Below are 24,737 nucleotides of genomic sequence, written 5' to 3' on the forward strand. Positions count from 1 at the left end.
ACCAGCAATACTCTAATAAACAGCATCTCATCATTGATCCGCCTGCTCCTCATTCAGTTGCAACCTATGACTTAACTCCCTCATATCATTCGCCTAAGTCTCTCAAAGGCTTCATGTCATAGGTTCATACCAATTACGGTACCATACCATCATGTCTCCTGAGGATAAGATTATTGTTTTTTTATTTATTAGGCATAGATTGGTGGTAAAATGGTTGCATGAAAATAATCAAAATACCCCAAGTTTAATACCTTAGGTTGTCTTCTTTTTTAAGAAAAAAAATGATATACATGTGAAGGGTTATTCAGGGATTTCTGACAGATATTAGTGTTACAATGCAACTTGAAATGAAAAAAAATATCCTTTGGAAATAGCAAGTGCTACTTGTACTTATTGCCCTATAACTTTCCAAAAAAAGTCAAGAACATGTTAACATTGGGTATTTCTAAACTCAGGACAACATTTAGAAACTATTTATCATAGGTGTTGTTTGGCAGTTGTAGATGCATAACAGATTATAGGGGTCAAAGATAAAATAATTATTTTTTTTTCCATTTTTTCAACATATTTTATAATTGTTTTTATAGTAAATTATATGATATGATGAAAACAATGGTATCTTTATAAAGACCTTTTAGTGGCGAGAAAAATGGTATATAATATGTGTGGGTACAGTAAATGAGGAAAATTACAGCTAAACACAAACACTGCAGAATTGTAAAAAGAGCCCTGGTCCTTAACGGCAAGACAATTTAAAAGTGGTCTGGTCACTAAGGGGTTAAAGGGACACAATAGTCACCAGAACAATTACAGCTTATTGTATTTGTTCTAGTAAGTAGAATCATTCCCTTTAGGCTTTTTGCAGTAAACACTGTCTTTTCAGAGAAAATGCAGTGTTTATATTACAGCCTAGGGATACCTCCACTGGCCAATCCTCAGATGGCTAATAAAGGTGCTTCCTGGGGCAGTGCTACACAGTGTGCAGTACTGCCATCCAGTGTCTCCACCCTCTGCATGCAGATACTGAACTTTTCTCATTGAAATGCATTGATTCATTGTATCTCTATGTGGAGATGATGATTGGCCATGGCTGTGTTTGACTTGTGCTGGCTTTGCCCCTGATCTGCCTCCTTGACAGTGTCGACCAATCCTACGGGGAAGCATTGTGATTGTCTCAAACCACCATTTCTGATTATGTCAGCAGACAGAGGCAGCAAATGTAGACTTGAATACAAGTAGAGCTTTACTATATATAGGGGGGCAAGGGAGGTCAGGGCGGGGGGGGGGGCTAGATCGTGATTTTAACTATAGGGTCAGGAATACATGTTTGTGTTACTTACTCTATAGTGTTTCTTTAATTTTATTTTGCATACCTCACAAATGCACACTTGTTAAATATAGGGAAAGAAGGAAAGAAGCATAATACTAAAAATTCAGGGAAGAAACAGTACCTTGGAAGAGAGGCAGCGTTGACTAAGGACCTTGCAAAGTGCTATGGATGATATTACCTTTGTTTATTAGGTACACTGAGATGCCAAAGATTATTTTATGAACAAAGTCAGGTTTATTCACTAAAGGGAAAATAGCCTGGAAGTTAAAGAGAATTCAAAGTGAATTTCAAATTTACGGCCAAAATAGTTAAATTTAATACAAAATTAACTCCACTATTTTGGCGAAAGTTTTGAAATTTACTTTTAACTTCCAGCAAACTTTAATGAATAACTCCAAGTGTGTGTTTGACATCAATAAGTTTAGAAATGCAATCTCATTTGCAAATTTGTATCTGCCTGCATAACAGGAGAAACAAAAAAGTAAAAAAACAGAACAAAACATATTTCCTGAAATATGGCAGAATTTACTTATGGGTTAGATCCTCCCCTCACAGCAATAAGGACAGGGAAAAGATCTCTAAAGTTCCTATAAATAGACCCACCCGTTTAGTGACCAGGTTTCTAACCTCTCTCCCTAAGGGAATGAACATAAGGCAAAGCCAGGGCTATACATGCTTATTTAATCTACTACACGCCACATTACAGGCACAGATTTATACCATCTTTATTACTTGCCCATGCATGTTTTTAAAGTGCTATGAAGACAAAAGCAAGGCTGGATATATATACAGTGAGGGAAAAAAGTATTTGATCCCCTGCTGATTTTGAACGTTTGTCCACTGACAAAGAAATGATCAGTCTATAATTTTAATGGTCGGCATATTTTAACAGTGAAACAGCATAACAAAAAAATATCCAGAAAAATTGCATATCAAAAAAGTTATAAATTGATTTGCATGTCAATGCGTGAAAAAAATATTTGATTTCCTATCAATCAGCAAGATTTCTGGCTCCCAGGTGTCTTTTATACCGATATTAGGCGCACTCTCTTAAAGGGAGTGCTCCTAATCGCAGCTCGTTACCTGTATAAAAGACACCTCTCCACAGAAGCAATCAATCAATCAGATTCCAAACGCTCCACCATTGCCAAGACCAAAGAGCTGTCCAAAAATGTCAGGGATAAGATTGTAGACCTACACAAGGCTGGAATGAGCAACAAGACCATCGCCAAGCAGCTTGGTAAAAACAAGACAACAGTTGGTGCGATTATTCGCAAATGGAAGAAAGACAAAATAACAGTCAGTCTCCCTTGGTCTGGTGCTCCATGCAAGATCTCACCTGGTGGAGTTTAAATGATCATGAGAATGGTGAGGAATCAGCCCATTACTACACAGCAGGTGTCACAGGTTGCAGGGTCTCTTACTGTCCCTTGGTCACTGCTTCTCTAGTCCTCCGCTAGTCCTGGATTCAGCTACAACTTACAGTGATTCTAGCCCTCTTTAACCTTGTAAAATTTCCCCAATTTAGTGGACAAGATCAGTTGTATTGGGTAAAACAAGAGTACTGTTACTGTTATTCCTGTTGTGTAGAGTTTCCCCAATATAATGGACGCAATCAGTATTATTTGGTAAATTTGAAAACTGACTTCATTAGGCCACTCAGCTTGTTATGCAGTGCCTCTAGCATGGGGTTTCTAATACAAAATCACAGTTGTTTCCTTCCCACAAGCCCTTGTGTTTGAGAGCTAATTGAGCTCCAATTAAGTTAATCCAATTATATCTCAAATAGGAACACTTACATACAATTTTTGCATATCACAAAATTCATGACAACTGCATCGGAACCCAACAAAAATTATATTCCTAAATAGTCCCAATCTGAGTGCACAACATATCCAAAAAGAGCTCAGATCGGTTTGGTAAAACAAAAGTTATGTTCATACCTGGTAGAGGTGGTATTGTCAATTTTGATTGTATGGGATGTCAGGGTTTACAACCTAAATTCCTGGGACCCCCAGCAGAGCTACTCTGCAAGGTGTAGGAAGTCACACATAAGTGGCCTGGAAGGCTGGCTTCAGCACAAACTAAATGCACAACAGAATTTGCGTAATACAAGTAACACAATAGCTTTCATCCAGCTCAACATTTTACATAATAACTCAACATTAACACAATGTAACACGATATCCTATATATCATTTAAAAATCTGTGACCAGGCCCATAGTCTGTGTGCAGGAGGCTAGCTGTTATGCCTCTCCAGCAGGCTGTGGCACGGGAGCTTCCGTGACAGGAGGATCTTATTAATAATCTGAAGACAGCTGGGACCACAGTCACCAAGAAAACAATTGTCAACACACTATGCCATGAAGGACTAAAATCCTGCAGCGCCCGAAAGGTCCCCTTGCTCATGAAAGCACAGGCCTGTCTAAACTTTGCCAATGAACATCTGAATGATTCAGAGGAGAAATTGGTGAAAGTGTTGTGGTCAGATGAGACCAAAATTGAGCTCTGTGATATCAACTCAACTTGCCATGTTTGGAGGAGGAGGAATGTTGCCTATGACCCCAAGAACACCATCCTCACCGTCAAACATGGAGATGGAAACATTATGCTTTGGGGGTGTTTTTATAGTAAGGGGACAGGACAACTGCACCGAATCAAAAGTAGGATGAACTGGGCCATGTACCATCAAATCTTGGGTGAGAACCTCCTTCCCTCAGCCAGGGCATTGAAAATGAGTTGTGGTTGGTTATTCCAGCATGACAATGACCCAAAACACACAGCCAAGGCAACAAAGGAGTGGCTCAAGAAACAGCACATTAAGGTCCTGGAGTGGCTTAGCCATATCAGTAGTTATTTTTTTTTTTATTGGGATAGGAAATACCTGATTCAGCTGGGTTTGAATTGCAGACTCTTCTGCATACTGGTCTTATTATGTTGTAATCACTTTATGCATGCCTGGCCTTGCTTTTGATGAAAATAATTAGAATTTAGAAAACATCTTCAGTGTGCTTTGAACTGCTAGCAATTTGTTACTAGAAAGACTTTTCAGGTGAACAACTTGTCAGCCTGGAGATTCAACTGAGTGTCTGTGTATCTGTCTGTGTGTCTGTGTGGGTTTATATGTGTGTATGTACCTGTGTATCAGTGTGTGTGGAAGTGTATGCACTACACACAAATGCACACCTGCATTCAAACACCATTTACACATACTCCATACAAAAATATGCATACATTCAAACACAAATTGTGTGTGTATATATATATATACACAGGTGATACTCGAAAAATTAGAATATTGTGCAAAAGTTCATTTATTTCAGTAATGCAACATAAAAGGGGAAGCTAATCTATGAGATAGACATATTACATGCAAAGCAAGATTAGAGCCGTGATTTGTCATAAGTGCGATGATTATGGCTTACAGCTCATGAAAACCCCAAATCCACAATCTCAGTAAATTCGAATATTGTAAAAAGGTGCAATATTCTAGGCTCACAGTATCCCACTCTAATCAGCTAAGTAAGCCATAACAGAACAGAATAAGGTTGTGCCTAAAATATACAGTAAAACATATAAGAGTGTATATAAAAAGTAATATAAAATAATACAATTTAATATCAAATATTAAATGAAATATAAATGGATGTGGAGTAATGTTAGTTGGCGAGTATCTGGCTCAAATGCGACGTCCAAGTTGGTATTATTCGACCCAGGGAAGAAAAATAAAGTATATAGTGCTCTCTGTATAATCGTTGAAAGGTATAAAAAGAGAATAAATATACTACTCACAATATACAGAGCAGACTTGTACTGCTCAATGTAGGCGCTCGGGTGGTATCATCCCCACCTAAGGATTCTTTAGGCTTCTCGTCAGGTGGACAATATATGTATAGTCAGGGTTAAAAAGGAAAGAAATTGGCTATAAAGTGTTTTGTCCACCTGACGAGAAGCCTAGAGAATCTTTAGGTGGGGATGATACCACCCGAGCGCCTACATTGAGCAGTACAAGTCTGCTCTGTATATTGTGAGTAGTATATTTATTCTCTTTTTATACCTTTCAACTATTATACAGAGAGCACTATATACTTTATTTTTCTTCCCTGGGTCGAATAATCCAACTTGGACGTCGCATTTGAGCCAGATACTCGCCAACTAACATTACTCCGCATATCCTTGAGTGGGGATTATTCCACTTCACGTGCGCTATATCAGAGCTAGGTTTTAGCTCTGAAAAATGTGAGTAAGACTACTTTTATTCTATTTTATATACCATTTTATTCATCTATATACTGTGCCATTGGAGTTCCTCTTGACTTTTTCTCCACATATTACTTCACTGGATTGCAAGTACACAATTGTGAAGACACACCTCATTTTACGCCTCAGGATCCCTGTTTTTATACATGGCATCTACCATTACGGACTTATGATAAGTGTTTTGGACTATTGCCAATTATCCATTTATATTTCATTTAATATTTGATATTAAATTGTATTATTTTATATTACTTTTTATATACACTCTTATATGTTTTACTGTATATTTTAGGCGCAACCTTATTCTGTTCTGTTTTGTATCATTTCTTACCATTAGGGGATTATAGGGGACTCCCCGTTAAGGATTGCAGCTTTACTATTATTTTCTTGTGTGGCAACCTAGCGCTGATTTTTCTCTTTCCAAGTAAGCCATGACACCTGCAAAGAGTTTCTGAGCCTTTAAATGGTCTCTCAGTCTGGTTCAGTAGGAATCACAATCATGGAGAAGACTGCTGACCTGACAGTTGTGCAGAAAACCATCATTGACACCCTCCATAAGGAGGGAAAGCCTCAAAAGGTAATTGCGAAGGAAGTTGGATGTTCCCAAAGTGCTGTATCAAAGCACATTAATAGAAATTTATGTGGAAGGGAAAAGTGTGGAAGAAAAAGGTGCACAAGCAGCAGGGATGACCGCAAGCTGGAGAGGATTGTCAGAAAAAGGCCATTCAAATGTGTTGGGGACTTTCTCAAGGAGTAGACTGACGCTGGAGTCAGTGCATCAAGAGCCACCACACACAGACCAATCCTGGACATGGGCTTCAGATGTTGTATTCCTCTTGTCAAGCCGGTCCTGAACAACAAACAACGTCAGAAGTGTCTTACCTAGGCTAAAGAAAAAAAAATACATGATCTGTTGCTCAGTGGTCCAAAGTCCTCTTTTCTGATGAGAGAAACTTTTGCATCTCATTTGGAAACCAAGGACCGAGAGTCTGGAGGAAGAATGGAGATGCACACACTGCAAGATGCTTGAAGTCCAGTGTGAAGTTTCCACAGTCTGTGTTGATGTCATCTGCTGGTGTTGGTCCACTGTGCTTCATTAAGTCCAGGGTCAACGCAGCCGTCTACCAGGAGATTTTGGAGCACTTCATGCTTCCTTCCGCAGACGAGCTTTATGGGGATGCTGACTTCATTTTCCAACAGGACTTGGCACCTGCCCACACTGCCAAAAGTGCCAAAGCCTGGTTCAATGACCATGGGATTACTGTGCTTGATTGGCCAGCAAACTCACCTGACCTGAACCCTGTAGAGAATCTATGGAGCATTGCCAAGAGAAAGATGAGAGACATGAGACCGAACAATGCAGAAGAGCTGAAGGCCGCTATTGAAGCATCCTGGTCTTCCATAACACCTCAGCAGTGCCACAGGCTGATAGCCTCCATGCCACGCCGCATTGAGGCCGTAATTGCTGCAAAAGGGGCCCAAACCAAGTACTGAGTCCATATGCATGCTTATACTTTTCTGAGAGTCCGATACTGTTCTATGTACACACCTTGTTTTATTGATTGCATGTAATATTGTAATTTACTGAGATTGTGGATTTGGGGTTTTCATGAGCTAAAAGCCATAATCATCGCACTTATGACAAATCACGGCTAGAACTATCTTGCTTTGCATGTAATGCGTCTATCTCAAATATTAGTTTCCCCTTTTACATTGCATTACTGAAATAAATGAACTTTTGCACAATATTCTAATGTTTCGAGTATCACCTGTGTATATATATATATATATATATATATATATATATATATATATATACAGGTGATACTCAAAAAATGTGTGTGTGTGTCTATATATACATATATATATATATATATATATATATATATATAGACACACACACACACTTCACACAGTAAATGCACTTTAAACACACTGCATCCACAAAACACACACCCTGTATCCACTCTACAAACACTACTTCCTTATGGGTGGATTTAGAGGCAGGCCCTGAGGGCTGGCTTGGAAGTGGACTCCAGGGGCCCAGACCTTGAGTTGTGTTAGTGGCCCCAAAACTTCTGATGGTGGCCCTGATTGCAGGATTCACTTACAGCTCTCATTATATTCTGTCAACCAAAGGTGCTCTTTGGCAGCAGACCTCATTCATTGCATCAGGCTTATTTCCTGCAGGTCAGAGTTCCAATTAGGTTGAGTAAGCCTTGAGTACAGGCGCATGTCTACTTTGCCTGTTAAAAGCCTGCTTAAGGGTTTTTCTACCTTCCCTGACTGCAGGACTCTAGGATCACTGGCTTCAGTCTGAGGAGACCTCATTTCTGCATGAAAACTAACATTGACATTTTTAATAGAGAGATGAGGGAGAGAAGGAAAAAGACTCCAAGTATAAAGCATGACAGGTACAGGTACACACATTCACACTGACACACACATTACTGCATACACTGCTACAAATATTGCTACTTACACTATACACACAAACACTACTACTCACACTGATAGACATAATTCTACCCATGTACTGTTACTAACACACAGCTACACAAAAACTACTATACATACTGCAACACACCCATCTTCCAACCTTTGGTGACTTGTTAATAAAAAAAATTGCAATTAAAATGTAATTTAGAAAAAGAACAGTATTTCTTATTTACACAGACAGATATCAATATACAATTGTTGTGGTTAAATGACACATTACTGGAAGTATTGTTGCTGTGTAGCTCTGATATACATTCAGAAAATTGACTGCCCCTCCTAAATAGTAAGTAAAACCAACCAGAAAGACTAATTTTTTAATTTTGCCATTAAGACTTTGTTCAGTTTAGAGAACAATCTGGCAAGTCATGTGTGCTTTCAGGATTACTATATTGGCCTAAAATTTTAAATGCACTTTGAATTTACTTTGAATTCCTGACAACTTAACACACTGATTTTTAACACTCGTAATTTGTACCCCAGAAAGAAGAAAACTCAGAAAATGATTCCCAATATAAGATATTTGTTCCTTGCATTCTTCTCTGAGAATAAAGATGACTTCAAAAAGCTTATGCAAGAAAACGATTAAAATCAAACCATATTTGGTTTCTAATAAAAAAAAATAACTGATCTTTTTGTATGCTTATTACACATAGAATAAAAAGTACAGTGCGTGGCAAAAATACTGATCCTGAAACATATAACATTTGGACTCCCAGGTTAGAATCTGGATATTTCAATAATTTCTATCTTGGATATATGTTTACCATTATATTCATAACTCTGAATGTAAAGTTACTTTTAACCCCTTAAGGACCGGCCTGTTTTTGCGATGTTTGTACGTTAAGGACCAGAGCAGTTTTAACACTTTTGTGGTGTTTGTGTTTAGCTGTAATTTCCCGCTCTCTCATTTACGGTTCCCATACAAGTTATATATTGTTTTTTTCACGACAAGAAGGGCTTTCTTTACATACCAGTATTTATATTATGTCATATATTGTATTTAAAAAAAATAATAAAATATGGTGAAAAATAAAAAAAAACATGTTTTTGGACTTTTACTTGAAAAATCTTTTACTTATCTACAAAAGCTAATGAAAAAAACTGCTAAATAGATTCTAAATTTTGTCCCGAGTTTAAAAACACCCAGTGTTTACATGCTTTATTGCTTTTTTTTTGCAAGTTATAGGCCTATAAATACAAGTAGGAAATTGCTGTTTCAATATATATGTATTTTAAATGTATCAATAGTGACATTGTTACACCGTTATCTGTCATAAATCCCCGAAACACACCTAACATGTACATATTTTTTAAAGTAGACAACCCAGGGTATTCAAAATGGGGTATGTCCAGTCTTTTTTAGTAGCCACCTAGTCACAAACACTGGCCAAAGTTTTTTTATATTTGTTTGTGTGTTAAAAATGCAAAAAACGCTAACTTTGGGCGGTGTTTGTGACTAAGTGGCTACTAAAAAAGGCTGAACATACCCCATTTGCAATACCTTGGGTTGTCTTCTTTTGCAAATGGTATGCCATCATGGGGCTAATTCTCATTCCTTGGCTACCATACGCTCTCAAAGGCAACCTAACCAATCTGACAAATTTCAATAAAAAAAAAAGAAGTAAAATCAAGCCTTATATTTGACCCTGTAACTTTCACAAACACTATAAAACCTCTACATGTGGGGTACTGTTATACTCAGGAGACTTCGCTGAACACAAATATTAGTGTATCAGAACAGTAAAATATATCACAGCAATAATATCCTCAGTGAAAGAGCTGTTTGTGTGTGAAAAATGCAAAAAACTTCACTTTCACTGACAATATCATCGCTGTGATATGTTTTACTGTTTTGAAACACTAATATTTGTCTTCAGCGAAGTCTCCCGAGTAAAACAGTACCCCCATTTACAGGATTTAGGGTGTCATAGAAAGTTACAGGGTTAAACACAGTGCTAGCAAATTAAATTATCTGGACTTTTGGCCTGGGTTGGCAGGCAGGTCCCTCAAATTGCAATCATTAAAATTACTTAATTAGGTAAAAATATTACATAAATATGCACGTAGAATTTTAATATATATACATATTTATATATTTGACGTCTACGTGTATATTTATGAAATTATTTATGTAATTATGTATGTGGACATATGTATATTTCGTATTATTTTTATTTATTTATTTATACATAGATATATATATCATTACATTCTAAGTGTATTTTGATATAAATATATAAATATATAAATATCAATAATACTGTTAGAATAAATTTTTTAATTATTAAAAATAATTTTTATTTTTTGTTATTTATTTTTATTAACATATTATTTGTATTTTATAATATATATATATATATATATATATACCATATATATACCATATATATATATAGTTATTATATATATTGTATATATTCGTGTGTAATTTAAATATAAGTGTATTTTTATATTAATATACGTATATATAAATATAAAAATACACTTAGTATGACATTATATATATGATATATATACATATATTATATATAGGTATATATAGATATAATACATGTCATATATATATACACATATTATTTTTTTTTTTTACACTGATTGTTTTTTTTTTAACACTTTATTTTTGATTTTTCAGATGCAGGGAGACTGCCTGTCAGCACAGACAGTCCCCCTGCAGGCAGATACACAGACCCCTATTGCGGTGTGATCACATGGCCGTGGGGTCCTGATGTGCCGAGGGGGGACTGCCCGGGCAGACAGGCAGTCCCCCTGGACCGGGAGGAGAGCTGATCGCCGACGTGGGACCGACGGCGATCAGGTAAGTAGCCCCTAACCGTTATGACGGTTCAGGACCGTCAGCGGTCCAAACGCACATTTTACCGCTGACGGTCCTGAACCGTCAGCGGTCCTTAAGGGGTTAAGTATAGTTAATTAAGACAGTTGAAATATGGATACTTTTCAGTTATATAAACAAACAAAAAAATGAAAACCTGAACTCAAACATCCACTACTCTTGGGTAGCTGCAATGGCTATAGTATTGATCAGTCCAAATACATAGAACAGAAGAAAAGAAAATGTTACCTGTGCACTATCCCTAATTCGAACAGGACTTTTTAGTACCAGTCCAATGACCATTAAAGTGTAAGCTCACCTGCCCTGTCAAGGCAACACTTTTAGGTAACTCCTACATAAGTGCTGGTAAATGCTGCAAGTTAAAACAGTATAAACCCCCCCATTTATTAATAACGTTTAGTTGTCAAATCCAATAAGGCTATTTATTGGGTGATATGGGCCTAATAGATGCAATTAAATGACTCTTCCAAGCATTAAACTATTAAAGTAATACAATACAAACATTTTTTCCTGGTTTCCTTATTTCATGAATTTTTAGCTTGTTCATCATGAATCAGCTCATTCAGACAATAAATACTGACATAACAATTTCCAAAATAATCAACCATTCAGTAAAAGATGCAAGTAAGACGTTGGTACTGTATGTATTATGAAATAAAGGCATTCCTTAGTACAAGACCATTTCAAGGTGAGGGGTGTACGAGTTATATCATATAAAACAATTTTTAATGTCTCTAATATTTGAATGTACATTTAGACATTTCATTTCTAATATTTTTCTATTTTGGTTTGTTTTTTGTTTCTTTTTTTCTCTTTATTTTACAGACTTTTTAAATGTATTTGTTAGCAAGGGAGTTTTTATAGTTTATTTTTGTTTTGTCCAATATAATAATGATTTCTTCTCATTATTTTATAGTCTAATACTGTAGGAGAACTCTTTGTTAAATAAACCCACAGTGTTCCTCTCTCCCTTGTCTTATTTACCCGTGTTCTTATTCTTTTACAAGCCATAGTGTGCACGTTGCTAAGGCAGTGGACAGTCTCTTAAGTTTGCAGGTGTAAACACTGATGCTTTACAGATATCTGCTTCTTGTTCCATCACAGCTTGTAACTCCAAGCTCCAATTTAACTTAGCAATTTTACATCCTCCCTGAAGAAAAAAAGAACCAACCTTTTACCCCCATAAAATTATTTTGCAACATAAAACTAGAAACACCTTCTTTTTCAGGCTGGTCTCACAGTACACCCATAGTTAAGTCTGCATAGACTCACAAACCTTATTACAATATCTACAAATGTCTAAAACATTAAAATGGTAAGCACACATTCCAGATTCCAAAATGCCCTAATCATCACTGAAATGTGCACTGCATGTGGCATTGTAGTTTCAAAAACAAGGTTGTGTGTGTTTGATTGTGGTGTTAAGGTATACATAAAAATTCAATAAATAATGCACAGCAGAAAGGTTTACTCAACATGTCTATTCTGAAAAAATTGGACTATTATAATTCATGATAGCACTGAGTAGTATCTAGTGATCTCTAGTAACATAATTATTTGCTATGTTTTGCTTGTTTAATTTTTGTTGTTGTTTTTATTGATTTCATGGATCAATTAACAAAACAAAAAAGTTCAATAAAGTCCTTGGAAAACTTCACAAATATTTAGAATTGTTTTTTAATCAATAGGTATTTCTTAACACAAATTATTGGAAAAAGATTATTATATCCAGAAGTATAGAAACAAACATGTAATATAGTTTGAGGTTTTGAGTTATATGATTTTAAAATCATAACATTTTAAATTATATATCATACTTGTACATGTTGATTCACAAACTAGAGAAAATATCCATGCGACTAATGAAATCAGTTACACTCGTAAGTCGATTTTAGATCTGGAATCTGCACTACCATGCATTGTAGACTTCCTTCTGAGCAAAACTGAGCTCATCTAGCAGATCAATTTTCCTAGGTTAAGAAAGAACTATGCTAAACAAATTTGAAGGCATACATCTACAAGTTATAGTTGCAAACAGTGACAATTTATCTGTAAATAGTCAAACAAGTTACTGAATGAGCCAATCAGCTGTCTCCATAAATTAAATATATATATATATGTATATATATATATATATATATATATATATATATATCCCAAAAGAGAGGCCTGGTGAGTGGAGTATACTCTTTCTCCATCCCATAAACTTTGGGAGAGTAATTTAATAGAGGAAAGGAACTGGAAAGGCCAGTTGGACTGTCATTAAGGGTTTAACTTCTTACTATATTGTGCCCCTGTAGGGGTTAGCTCTTTTAGTACTAATGAACCTAGTTAATACCTTTAATGTAAGGGCCAGGGGATGTCTTCAAGAGGTAAACCCCCATCATATGTGTATGTCTACCCACATTACTGAGCAAGTATTGAGTGAAGAGAGACCTACCTATAGGAGAACTGTGTTTGGCTGGCTTCCAAGTCAATCGGTCAGAGGGATCCTACTGAGTAAAAAGGTCTCTCCCACCCACTCAATCTAAAGGCAGTCCTGAAGCCAGTTGGGTGAAAATGGGTTTATTTTTTATTTTTTGCAACATTTTATTAATTTATTTATTTATTTTAGGGAAGGATATTTTATTACTTTTTTTGTTGCAATATGTTATTGATTTGAAGACGATTTAGATGATTTAGGAGGCAATATATTTCTCTATTGCATTTGAAACTCAATATAACATCATTGTTATTATATAGTAGTAGTATTATCATTGTAAATTCCAATTGTTGAACGCAGAAAATAACAAGATCTTGCAAAGCATCAAGTTGTACTGTTTCTTACAAATCTTTATTTGGTCACTTAACCCATACAGTGATCAATGCAAAAGCACCCTTAAAAAATATTCCCGTTCATTGTTGCCATAGGTTTGAGGTGGGGATAACTACAAAGCAGAGTGGGGATAACTACAAAGCAGTGGCTAGATCATAAAGTTAAACTATGGTTTAAAACTAGCTGATTTCCATCTCTTTTCCTTGTTTCAATAAAGAGGTTTTTTTTTCTGTACTGTTGGGTCAACCCCTTAATTTGAATGAAGCCTTTAGTGTCCAACTTGCTGATGGACTCTATGCAGTCATATATCTTTGAAAATGTAAAATCCCATATACTTCTGTCTAGCAAGGGGTCTAAAGGATAAGTAGTTTAATTCCCAAAAAGCAGTTCCACCTATCACACCCAATGATAAAAACTGCTAACAATCATCCTGCGTCTGCTATTAGTTATATATAGCCTGGTTCACAGTTTAGTGAAGATTGTACATAATATATTTCATCCCGCCGTTTTACAATCTATATACATTCTTTCTCCTGGTATCCTGGTATAACAACAACTTACCTTCAACAGATTTCTTCCATTCTCTTTAAATATTTATGCTCTATATTTATCAGACTGTTTTCATCTCATACAAACTCTTTGTTGACTAAGTCATCTTATACATGCAAATTTTAATTTAATGCTTCCCATTGTAGAGCGCTACAGAATTTTGCTGGCGCTATATAAATAATAAAATAATAATAACAGTAATAATAATGAACTAACTAACATAAAAAAATATTATCTGCAATTACACCTAAATAAATCTGATATTTTTTTGGCAACAATAGCATTCTCAAGTCACTTGATCTAGGTTCCAATTAGCCATTGGGTAAACTAAAAAAATGTCTGTGGGTCAAGACAGTCATGGACTGAAAATCTAGTAAATAATAACCAGAATAGGAATCAAAGTACCAGAGGACATCTTGCTACTCACTGCTACAACTTTACTTTTCTGAGTCTCATTGTGCAACAACTTCAGTTATCATGAAGAAATACAGTCAAGTTCATCATATCCTCAGTGATTACAATATGCTTAGTGATCACAATTCATTTGTGTATTGACGGAACTACTTATATTGTATTAATTGGCCTACATGGAACATTTTTAGGGCCATAATCACTTTAGCTTATTTTAGTGGTTATGAAAAAAAGTACACTATAGATGCAATCCTTCCGGTTCTGGTCAAACTGTTATCAAACAATTTGTTAAAATAAAGGAAGCACCTGCCTCCAACTTCATAATAAGGTATTTCACTTGCTCATTACCAATACAAAAGCTGGATGACATAGGCATACTCTGCTAGCTAATGCCATGGAAAGCTGAGATTACTGGCCGTATAGTATTATTTGGCTGGATAGAATCTCTGCTGTCCGATTTGATGTTAACTCAAAAGAATCACATTCATTGCCCCCTTGTACCAGAGTGTCCTTTTAAGGATGGTCTCATGAGCAATGCAGGCAATATGTCATTGATTTCAAAGGATGCATCCCATTACATTGCCTTTCCATAACACATTCTGGAAACATCATGTCCTTAAAAAGTACCTTGCAGACAAATAGATTATGATAAAAATAGCAATAACAAGAATAAAAAAAGCAAATACTGGCAGAGATACCTCCATTAAAGTAAATTTACTCTGAGAACACATTCTCAGTTTTCACAAACATAAATTGCATCCTTTAATGATGAACATTTCAATCCTCTGAAAGCAATGTTTAAAGACAAAATATCTCCCGGTTTGCATTTTCCACTGAGGAATGAAACTAAACAGAAAAAAGAAAAAAAAAAAAAATCAAAGTTGCAGATGTCAAAAGAACCAAGATTGACTGTAGATGACCAGATGCTATGGCATTGTAAATTATAAAAGATTGTAGAATATTCCAGATGTGTCATATAAACTTGAAAGATTTTTATATCAGTCGTGGATTTCTTCATATGGTTTAACATATGTTCTGTCTGCTTCGTACCATCCATGCTTTGGTGTAATTAATTATATTATATATTTTTAATGTTATTTTTCTTTGCAATTACCAAATATCCCCACTGCCATTTGAGAATAAAACATATTGTATCACAAATTTGAATGGTTCCTAATGATGATTACAGATGCATTACAAATATATTATTATAGATAGCATTTTGGCTACCGTGCTTATAAATGGACATAATAATTGTTTATAAGGGCTGGTAATCAATATTGGCATTTTCTCCTTTAACTTCCATATTTTAACTTCCATATTTTAACTTAAAATTAGAGCTGACATTTTAAATTATAGGTGTGCAAGACATTTTAGTAGCAGAGGCATTGCTCGGGTAACAGAGAGAGGATTAAATAGGTTGGCACCCCAAGTGAGCTTCTAAATTCCCTAGGTCTGATTTTAGTACTGTTTAACTTTCTTTTTTTTTTTTATATTTATCATATTTATTCAAGAAATTTCAACAAATACATAAAATCACATTTGTTTATACCAAATAGCCTCATCGCTCCGAGTGTATCATGCTTAAAACAATAAATGATAATATCATATATTAATATATTCATACAATATAAGTGATGATAACTAACAAAATATTCAGAATATTTAAATAAACGTTAAACAATAACAATAATAAGACAAAACAAAACAAAACATAACAAAAAAACAAACAAACAAACGGGGAAGGGGAAGGCCCGTGGAGAGAGGAAAGAACAGTCTGGAGATGGAGTTAGTTCATACTTGAATGTTTGGAAGTCCAAAGGGACCAAACCTTTTCATTTTTCCTAGGCTGCGAGTTAAAAACATAACTCGTCTCCATTTTATGCTGAAATTCAATTTGAGCCATAATTTCTATCCATTCAGGAAGTATAGGGGATTTCCAACATCTAGCAATATTGATTTTAACTGCAGAGAAGATATGGGTCAAAAGTCTACTTAACCCCTTAAGGACACATGACATGTCTGACATGTCATGATTCCCTTTTATTCCAGAAGTTTGGTCCTTAAGGGGTTAAATTGTTATCCTGTGTAGGGTACTGTTTCACTTTCAGCACGGAGTGTTCCACAAAAAAAAAGAAGTAAAGTTGTTATTTCTTTCTCAGTATCACAAATTTTTATATTGAGATAGAACCAGCTACTCCAACTGCAAATTGTGCGATGTCCGTCTACTGATCCTGACAATTATGTAACTATATATTGTGAAATTATGTAATAAGAATTTTGAATAGCAAACAACCAGTATGGAAGTGGTCATTAAAGTTCCATACTAAAATTAAAATAAAGTAATTAATGAGGTATTAGCTTCTTCATCTAAGGTGAAATTGGACTGCCATTCTGGGGGTCAAGAAGGATTTTTTCCTGGTTTGTTGCAAAATTGGAAAAAGCTCCAAACTGTTGTTTTGTCTTCTTTAGGATCAACTGCAAAAACATATGGGAGAAAGGCTGAATTTGCTGGATGCATGTCTCTTTTCAGCCTATGTCATCTGTCCTGTGTTGCAATAGCATGTTGTGTTTTCTAATCCAACCTTATCATTTAAAAAGGCTAGTTGATCACTAGAACGTCCTGCTGCAATTAAGTTAGCATAGCTGAAAACTGTAGTGCTGATTAAAAAAGCAATACAATTTGCATTCATTAGACTAGTTCAGCATCTGGAGAGTCAGATATTTAACCCTTGGGCTGCAGCCCCTGGTCTTTTTGCCACCTAGCAACTCCCCAATGTATTAACATTTTGTAACCAGTAGTTGATTCAACAGCTTTGCAAAATAATAAAGTTAACTGAATGGTAATAAATGCTCCAGTGGAAATGTAATTATTTTCACCCGGGTCCTTATTTGTAATGTGCTCTCATTTGATTTTCTCCATGAAGTTATGTATCTATATTTTTTCAATCCATTGTTGCATAGCATTCATACTTAATAATTAATTCTTAATAATATAGAGAGTAATCTGATTCTGAAGAATTTACTCTAGAGTTCCACTGGATGATTTCCTATATGATATTTTGGAGTTATCAACTGATATGTTACATAGCTTGTGCTTTCCTATGAAATCATATAATAACACTGTAAAGTGATCTAAATTGATCAATATACATTTAATAAGACCACGTCAAGCACAAGATGAACATATTTCTGCCATCATTTAAACTGAAAATATTGGGATATTCATAAAGTGATACCACATAAAAGTGATGGTATGTTGTGGTCATCTACTCGAAATTGAGTAAATTTACATTTAGCTGAATAACTCATCAACAAATGTGTTTTGCTGCGGACGGGGGGGAATTATATCTATTTTTAAAGGAAGAACTATAATTTGAGTTTTGTGGTTGAATATATATCTTTTACTTTTTAAAAAAAATTGCACAATTAGTGTAGAAACTGTAGTGTTTTTATATGTTTTAAAAAGCTATTGTATACACTTATTTGCATGAACATACTTGAGTGTTAGGTGTGTAGGAAGAAAAGATCAAATGTGAACTCTTAAATGCTATTGCCTTTCAGCTCTAAAAGCAAAGTTGTTAAGTCGAAGTGGATCTTGGTTCCTGAAGACAATCCTTGCAGAGTGATCTGATAATAATTAATGATACTTGTGACAAAACCCCTATTTTGCTTTCCCCGGAGTTATTCTCCTGCTCCATTCGGACATTTCTTTAATATTTTATTCCCCATTCATTCAAAGAGACTAAGTACCGAACACCAACCACCCCCTGGCTCATTAAGTTCAAACAAACCACAGGAATTCAGTGCTCTCTTTGTGTCCGCCGTTCATATAACCAAACGCCACAAGGTGGAGAAAATGGCGGCCATCTTGTTGCACAAAAGCAGGCAGCGGGACTTAGTTGTCAAGTGCCTGGAACTCTGAGGCGGCCACCAGACGGCCCGAACACTGGTGAAAACATACGAACGCCTGCTTCTGTTCTTGGCAAGTTAGGAGAGTGCTGTTCGACAGGTTGTTCGACTAGATCTCCCGAACAAACACTGCCCAATGAGCCAGGGGACCTGTTCCCCTTTATTCATTCACCTTTTTATTTTGTCTATAAACTCTCGTACTAGACCGACTGCTACCTCTGAAACTATGGAACTATTTTTGGGCAGACATCTCCAGAGCGGTCGGTCAAATCTTCACCCCTTTAGCGATTTGACTATGATTTTGGGATCTAAGTGATTTTCGGATATCTGGGGATGTGTAGACTATGTGGGGTTCGGTTATACGAAATATGACTTTATGTATTTTAAAGTGTTTTGTGAGTTTGGTAAAAAAGTTTATATTTTCTGTACCTGGAGATAATTGAGTTTAATACAGTACCCAATTAACTCAATTATCTCCCAGGTACAGAGGAGGGATTATACTGTTTTATGTGGGAGTGTCCTGGACCTGAGAGTCAATGTCATTGGGTGATTGTTTTGTACTACACAATTGTGAATGTATTTATAAATATAAGTCATATTAGACTTCCAAATACCGTTATGTGTTTATTAGAAAAGTAGGCTTGTGTTAAACTTAAGTTTAAAAAAAGAAGCCAAATAATTAGGAAGATAATTGAGGGAGACAAAGTAAATATCTCTCCATCAGATATAGGTAAAGCTTTTGCCTCATATTACAGGGCTCTGTATAATCTCCCATCAGGACGGGCAACCTCAAAAGCAAGCCACGAGTCTCTCAAAAAAATAAATTTACCAAACTTGGGCGAGGATGACTTGAAGAAATTGAGTTCTCCTCTGACCCTGGATGAGATCTCTAAATCTATTAAAGACCTTAAGTAACGAAAATCCCCAGGGCCGGATGGTTACACAGCCCATTGCTATAAGATAATGGAGCCTACCATAGCTCCAATCTTACTAGAAGTATTTGGAGAAATAAATAAGGGTTGCCCATTCCCATTGGAGATGCTTCAAGCCTGTATAACCTGATTCCTAAACAAGACAAACATCATCATTTTGTCACTAACTATCGCCCCATATGCCTGTTGAATACCAATATTACAATATTTTCCAAGATCCTGGTGGAGAGATTAAAGGATTTCATACCCAAATGAGCTCATCCTGATCAAACAGGCTTTGTTAAGGACCACGAGAGAGGCAATAACATTCAAAACTGTTGCATCTGACCCATATCTGCAAATCTATTTCCTCCCCGGTGGCCTTTGAGGCTCTGGATGCTGAAAAGGCCTTTGACAGAGTTAGCTGGGGCTGTCAGATGTCTTGGAGGTGTTCGGAGTAAAAGGGCCTATACTGGATTGGATTATGAGTCTTTACACTGCTCCATCTGCCAGGGTCTCAGGAAACGGGTTCAACTCAGAATGGTTTGGGGTAGCTAATGGGACGAGACAAGGGTGCGCATTGACCCCAATGTTCTTTGCACTTTCAATACAACCCTTGGCAGCTTATATAAGACTGGAGTAGGAAATCCTGGGAATTGACTATGGCGACCAGACTTCAAAGATCATGTTATATGTATATGATGCAGTTCTGACACTTTAAAATGACTTAATGTGGAAAATAAAGTCTTAAGTGAAATTTATCATGGTACCCATCTTGTAATTCAGAAGCATAATAGTAAAGAATGCATCTCATTGGATGCTCCTATAGAAGCTTTGTTCATATAGCTTGATAATATAAATATAAGGAGTTGGGTAAATCCAGGCATTGTATATATTGAAGCCTTATTTGACGGAGTGATTTTTAGACCATTCACTATTCTATGTACAAATCATGGAATTTCCAACAAAGAATACCTTACTTACTTTTAATTAAAAAAACTAGATTATGACTTAGATTATTGCTAAAAGATTAGAGAATTATTGTATACAAGCAAAATTGGTACAAAGCTTCATGGGATTATGAAATAGGAAAAGGAGCTGTGCACAGAATTTATATCCAGTGAATGGGTTACTGTGATAAATCTGACAAAAAAACTATTCATAGTATTTCAATGTTTGAGAATTATCTCAAAATTTTACACAGATGGTATCTGACACCAGACAAGTTAAGTAAGTTTCAACCCAACATTAGTGATCTTTGTTGGAGATGTGAGAGGGAAACTGGAACTATATGGCATATATGATGTTAATGTACCTGCCTATTACCTTTGAAGGTCAAGTTAGAAAAGGAACGTACAAGTTTAACACAGTCCCATATTGAACTGTCCCCCCTGCTCTTTTTGTTCCACAAAATTACACACAGTACAGTAATGCATCCCCACATGCCATACACACCCAAAAAGCTCCTGGTACCAGCTATGATCCCTGCAATTTGCTGAGTTATCGGATGTACAGAGCCCAATAAATCATTGTACAAAGTCTGGGCTTGAGGCTCTGTACATACTCGAAAATAGCTCTACAGAATCACTTGGTTTCAGCCAGTGGATTCAAATTTTGTGCCTAAATCACGCGGTGGCCAATCAGGAGACAGGGCGCAAACCAATTTGCACCAATCGGCACTCAGGGAGGGGAGGTGTCTCACTGGCCAATCAGGAGAAAGGGCGCAAAACCAACTTGTACCAATTGGCGCTCGGGGATGGCATCCATTGACGGCTTTCCGTCAGAGACAATAAAACTCACACCTGAAAATGTTTCTCCTCTACTTTACCGACATTGCGAGATCAATTACATACTGTTTATATGAGTAATTTTTGTATTCATTTTGTTTAACAAATTTAATTGGCATGTACTAATTGTTAATAATTGTTATGATAGCTATTTGTAGTGTTTGGCTTTTGATAAAGAGAGGTCATATATAAATTAACAAATTAATATATTATTACAATGCGCTTGGTTTATATTTTGCATCAACCCTTATATACAGTGTGTATAGTAGTAAATTACTATTTTAGATGGATTTTATTAATTAAATATCTGCATAGATGTGCAAAGGCCTATTATTAGCAACCATCAGTAATGTAAGGGATAATATTCAGACATTCATTGATAAAAACATTGTTATCAGCAAAAATCAACATGTTTTTATGAAACATAGGTCATGTCAAACTAACTTAATTGCATTATACGAAGAAGTAAGTAGAAGTATAGATCAGGGTGTTGCAGTGTTTGTGATTTACTTGGATTTTGCCAAGGCGTTGATACAGTTCCACACAATAGGTTAGGACTATTCCATGTGAGAAATTGCCAAGAAACTGAAGATATTTTACAGCATTGTGTACTACTCCCTTTACAGAATAGAGCACTACTAGCAAACTGACTTTAATCAGAGCAGAAAAAGGAGGGGGAGGCCCCAGTGGAAAACTGAGCAAGAGGACAAATACATTAGAATGACTAGTTTGAGAAGCAAAAGCCTCACAGGTCCTAAACTGAAAACTTCATTAAATAGTACCCGCAAAACACCAATCTCAGCTTTAACAGAGAAGGGGTGATTCAGAGATGCTAACCTTCCAAGTACAAGTACAGTTGCAAAGAAGAAGTCATATCTCAGACTAGCCAATAAAAACAAAAGATTAAGATAGACAAAAAGAACACAGACACTGGACAAAGGAAGGCTTAAAAAATTCAGTCTTCCTCTGTTCTGGGCAGACAAATCGAAATTTGAGGTGCTTAATCACAAAAAATAATATTTGAAAGACCTAATGAACTAATGCTGTAGGAGTTTTTGACAACATCTTTCAACAATGGTGTAGGCAATGTGATGGTTTTGGGCTGCTTTGGAGGTGGTAAAGTGGGAGATAAATACATGATAAAATAAACTTTGAAGAAGAAAGGCTATCACTTCATTTTGCAATGCCATGCTATATCCTGTGGATGGTGCTTGATTGCAGCCAAAATTCTCCTACATTAGGACAATGATACAAAACACGGTTTCAAACAATGCAAGAACAGTGTAGCGGACTCTGGGTAATACTTCCACTATGGTCTTCCTTCCAATGCTCTGGCACCACTTAGAATGCAAATAGACCCATATCCCCCCAGTAACTGGACAAGACCTAGTTCTGGAGGTACAACACAATTTTATTATGCCACACTCAACTTTTATGCATAGCCCCATGCAAGGGGTTTCCGATGCACCCATAAGGGTCACCTCCCAGGCTCCTCCCCCACTTCGTTCTCTCTGTCCTCAAAGCCCACCACCCAACCGCAGGGTTTCCCACACAAGACGACAGGGGGGTCTTCTTCCCAGGAGCCTCTGTGCCTGGGAGTCAAAGTGCAGAAAAAAGAATTGTCCCTTTGACTCCCAGGCACAGAAAAGCCCTCCAAACTAGCCAATGCCCCAAAAATACCCACACCAACAGCATGGACCCTCACAAAGGCCCCTGTCGCGAACTGTCTCCATTCACCTGACCCATGTGTGGAAAGCAGGCGAGGGAAGCGTCTCCTTTCAGGATATGAAAGCTCCCTCTGGGTGTCATTCATCTATACGAAAGAGCGCCCACGCAGGGGAGCACTCATTAACTACTTCCCTTGCAGTTTCACACTTATGTTGCGAGTTTAAACATTCTAATTAATTGGTGTGAACGTTCTAATGAGGCACCGGGGAGGTCCTCGTTCGGGAAACGAACGAGTCCGGAGGCGATCCACGAAGGCTCCCCCTGGATGATGTTCGTCTAAATGAAATGGCAGCCACCCAAGGGGGAGCACGCGCCGATGGCTTCCCTTGCGGATTTCGCACTAGGTCAAGGTTAGAATGTTCTAATTAACTTTCTAACTAGGGTTCTAAATGGACTATTGGGGTGCTCCCCATTCAGGAGACGGGTGAGCTCCTTTCACATGAACGCTTCCAAATGGGGAGCAGGGTACAATAGGCAAAATACAGACCAAACTTCTGGAATTAAAGGGAATCATGACATGTCACACATATCATGTGTACTTAAGGGGTTAAACTAATTTCATGCATTTGTGTTTCCATGGAAAATAAAAAAAAATCTGAATGACTCTTTGAACGCCATTGTGTGAGTATATATATAAAATTATTTATATATATAATAATAGAGATGTCGCGAACATAAAATTTTCCGTTCGCAAACAGTGAACGCGAATTTCCGCAAATGTTCGCGAACGGACGAACCGGGCGAACCGCCAAAGACTTCAATAGGCAGGCAAATTTTAAAACCCACAGGGACTCTTTCTGGCCACAATAGTGATGGGAAAGTTGTTTCAAGGGGACTAACACCTGGACTGTGGCATGCCGGAGGGGGATCCATGGCAAAACTCCCATGGAAAATTACATAGTTGATGCAGAGTCTGGTTTTAATCCATAAAGGGCATAAATCACCTAACATTCCTAAATTGTTTGGAATAACGTGCTTTAAAACATCAGGTATGATGTTGTATCGATCAGGTAGTGTGACGCCCGCTTCACAGTGACAGACCAAACTCCCCGTTTAACGCACCGCAAACAACCGCAAACAGTCCATTTGCACAAGGTTGGATACCAATCTAGCCATGTCCCGTTCCTTGTCCTCACTGATGTCATTGGAGGTCTATTCCTCCACCCAGCCACGTACAACACCAAGGGTCCCCAAAAGGTGACAACAAGCCCCCTGGGACGCCTGCTGTGTTTGGTCTTCCACCTCCTCAAAGCCACCTTCCTCCTCTGACTCCTCTTCTTCAGACTCCTCTCTCTGCGTTGCCTCTCTCTGCATTATTATAAGGTGTGTTAAGTAGTACTATTCTTATCAGTTTAATCCCTGTTACGTTCCCTATCAGGGACGTGTATATGGCATCGATTTTAGGAATCGGGAGATGGAAAAAGATGCTTGGTTGGTCCTCCTACTTCAAATTTGGGGCACTGCGCGTGTAATCTAATGTGCCCCCAGATAGGAGTGGTGTGTTAAGTAGTACTATTCTTATCAGTTTAATCCCTGTTACGTCCCCTATCAGGGGACGTGTATATGGCATCGATTTTAGGAACCGGGATATGGAAAAAGATGCTTGGTTGGTCCTCCTACTTCAAATTTGGGGCACTGCGCGTGTAATCTAATGTGCCACCAGATAGGAGTGGTGTGTTAAGT

Source organism: Pelobates fuscus, chromosome 12 (genome assembly GCF_036172605.1).
Source record: "Pelobates fuscus isolate aPelFus1 chromosome 12, aPelFus1.pri, whole genome shotgun sequence".
In the NCBI taxonomy this organism is placed as follows: Eukaryota; Metazoa; Chordata; class Amphibia; order Anura; family Pelobatidae; genus Pelobates; species Pelobates fuscus.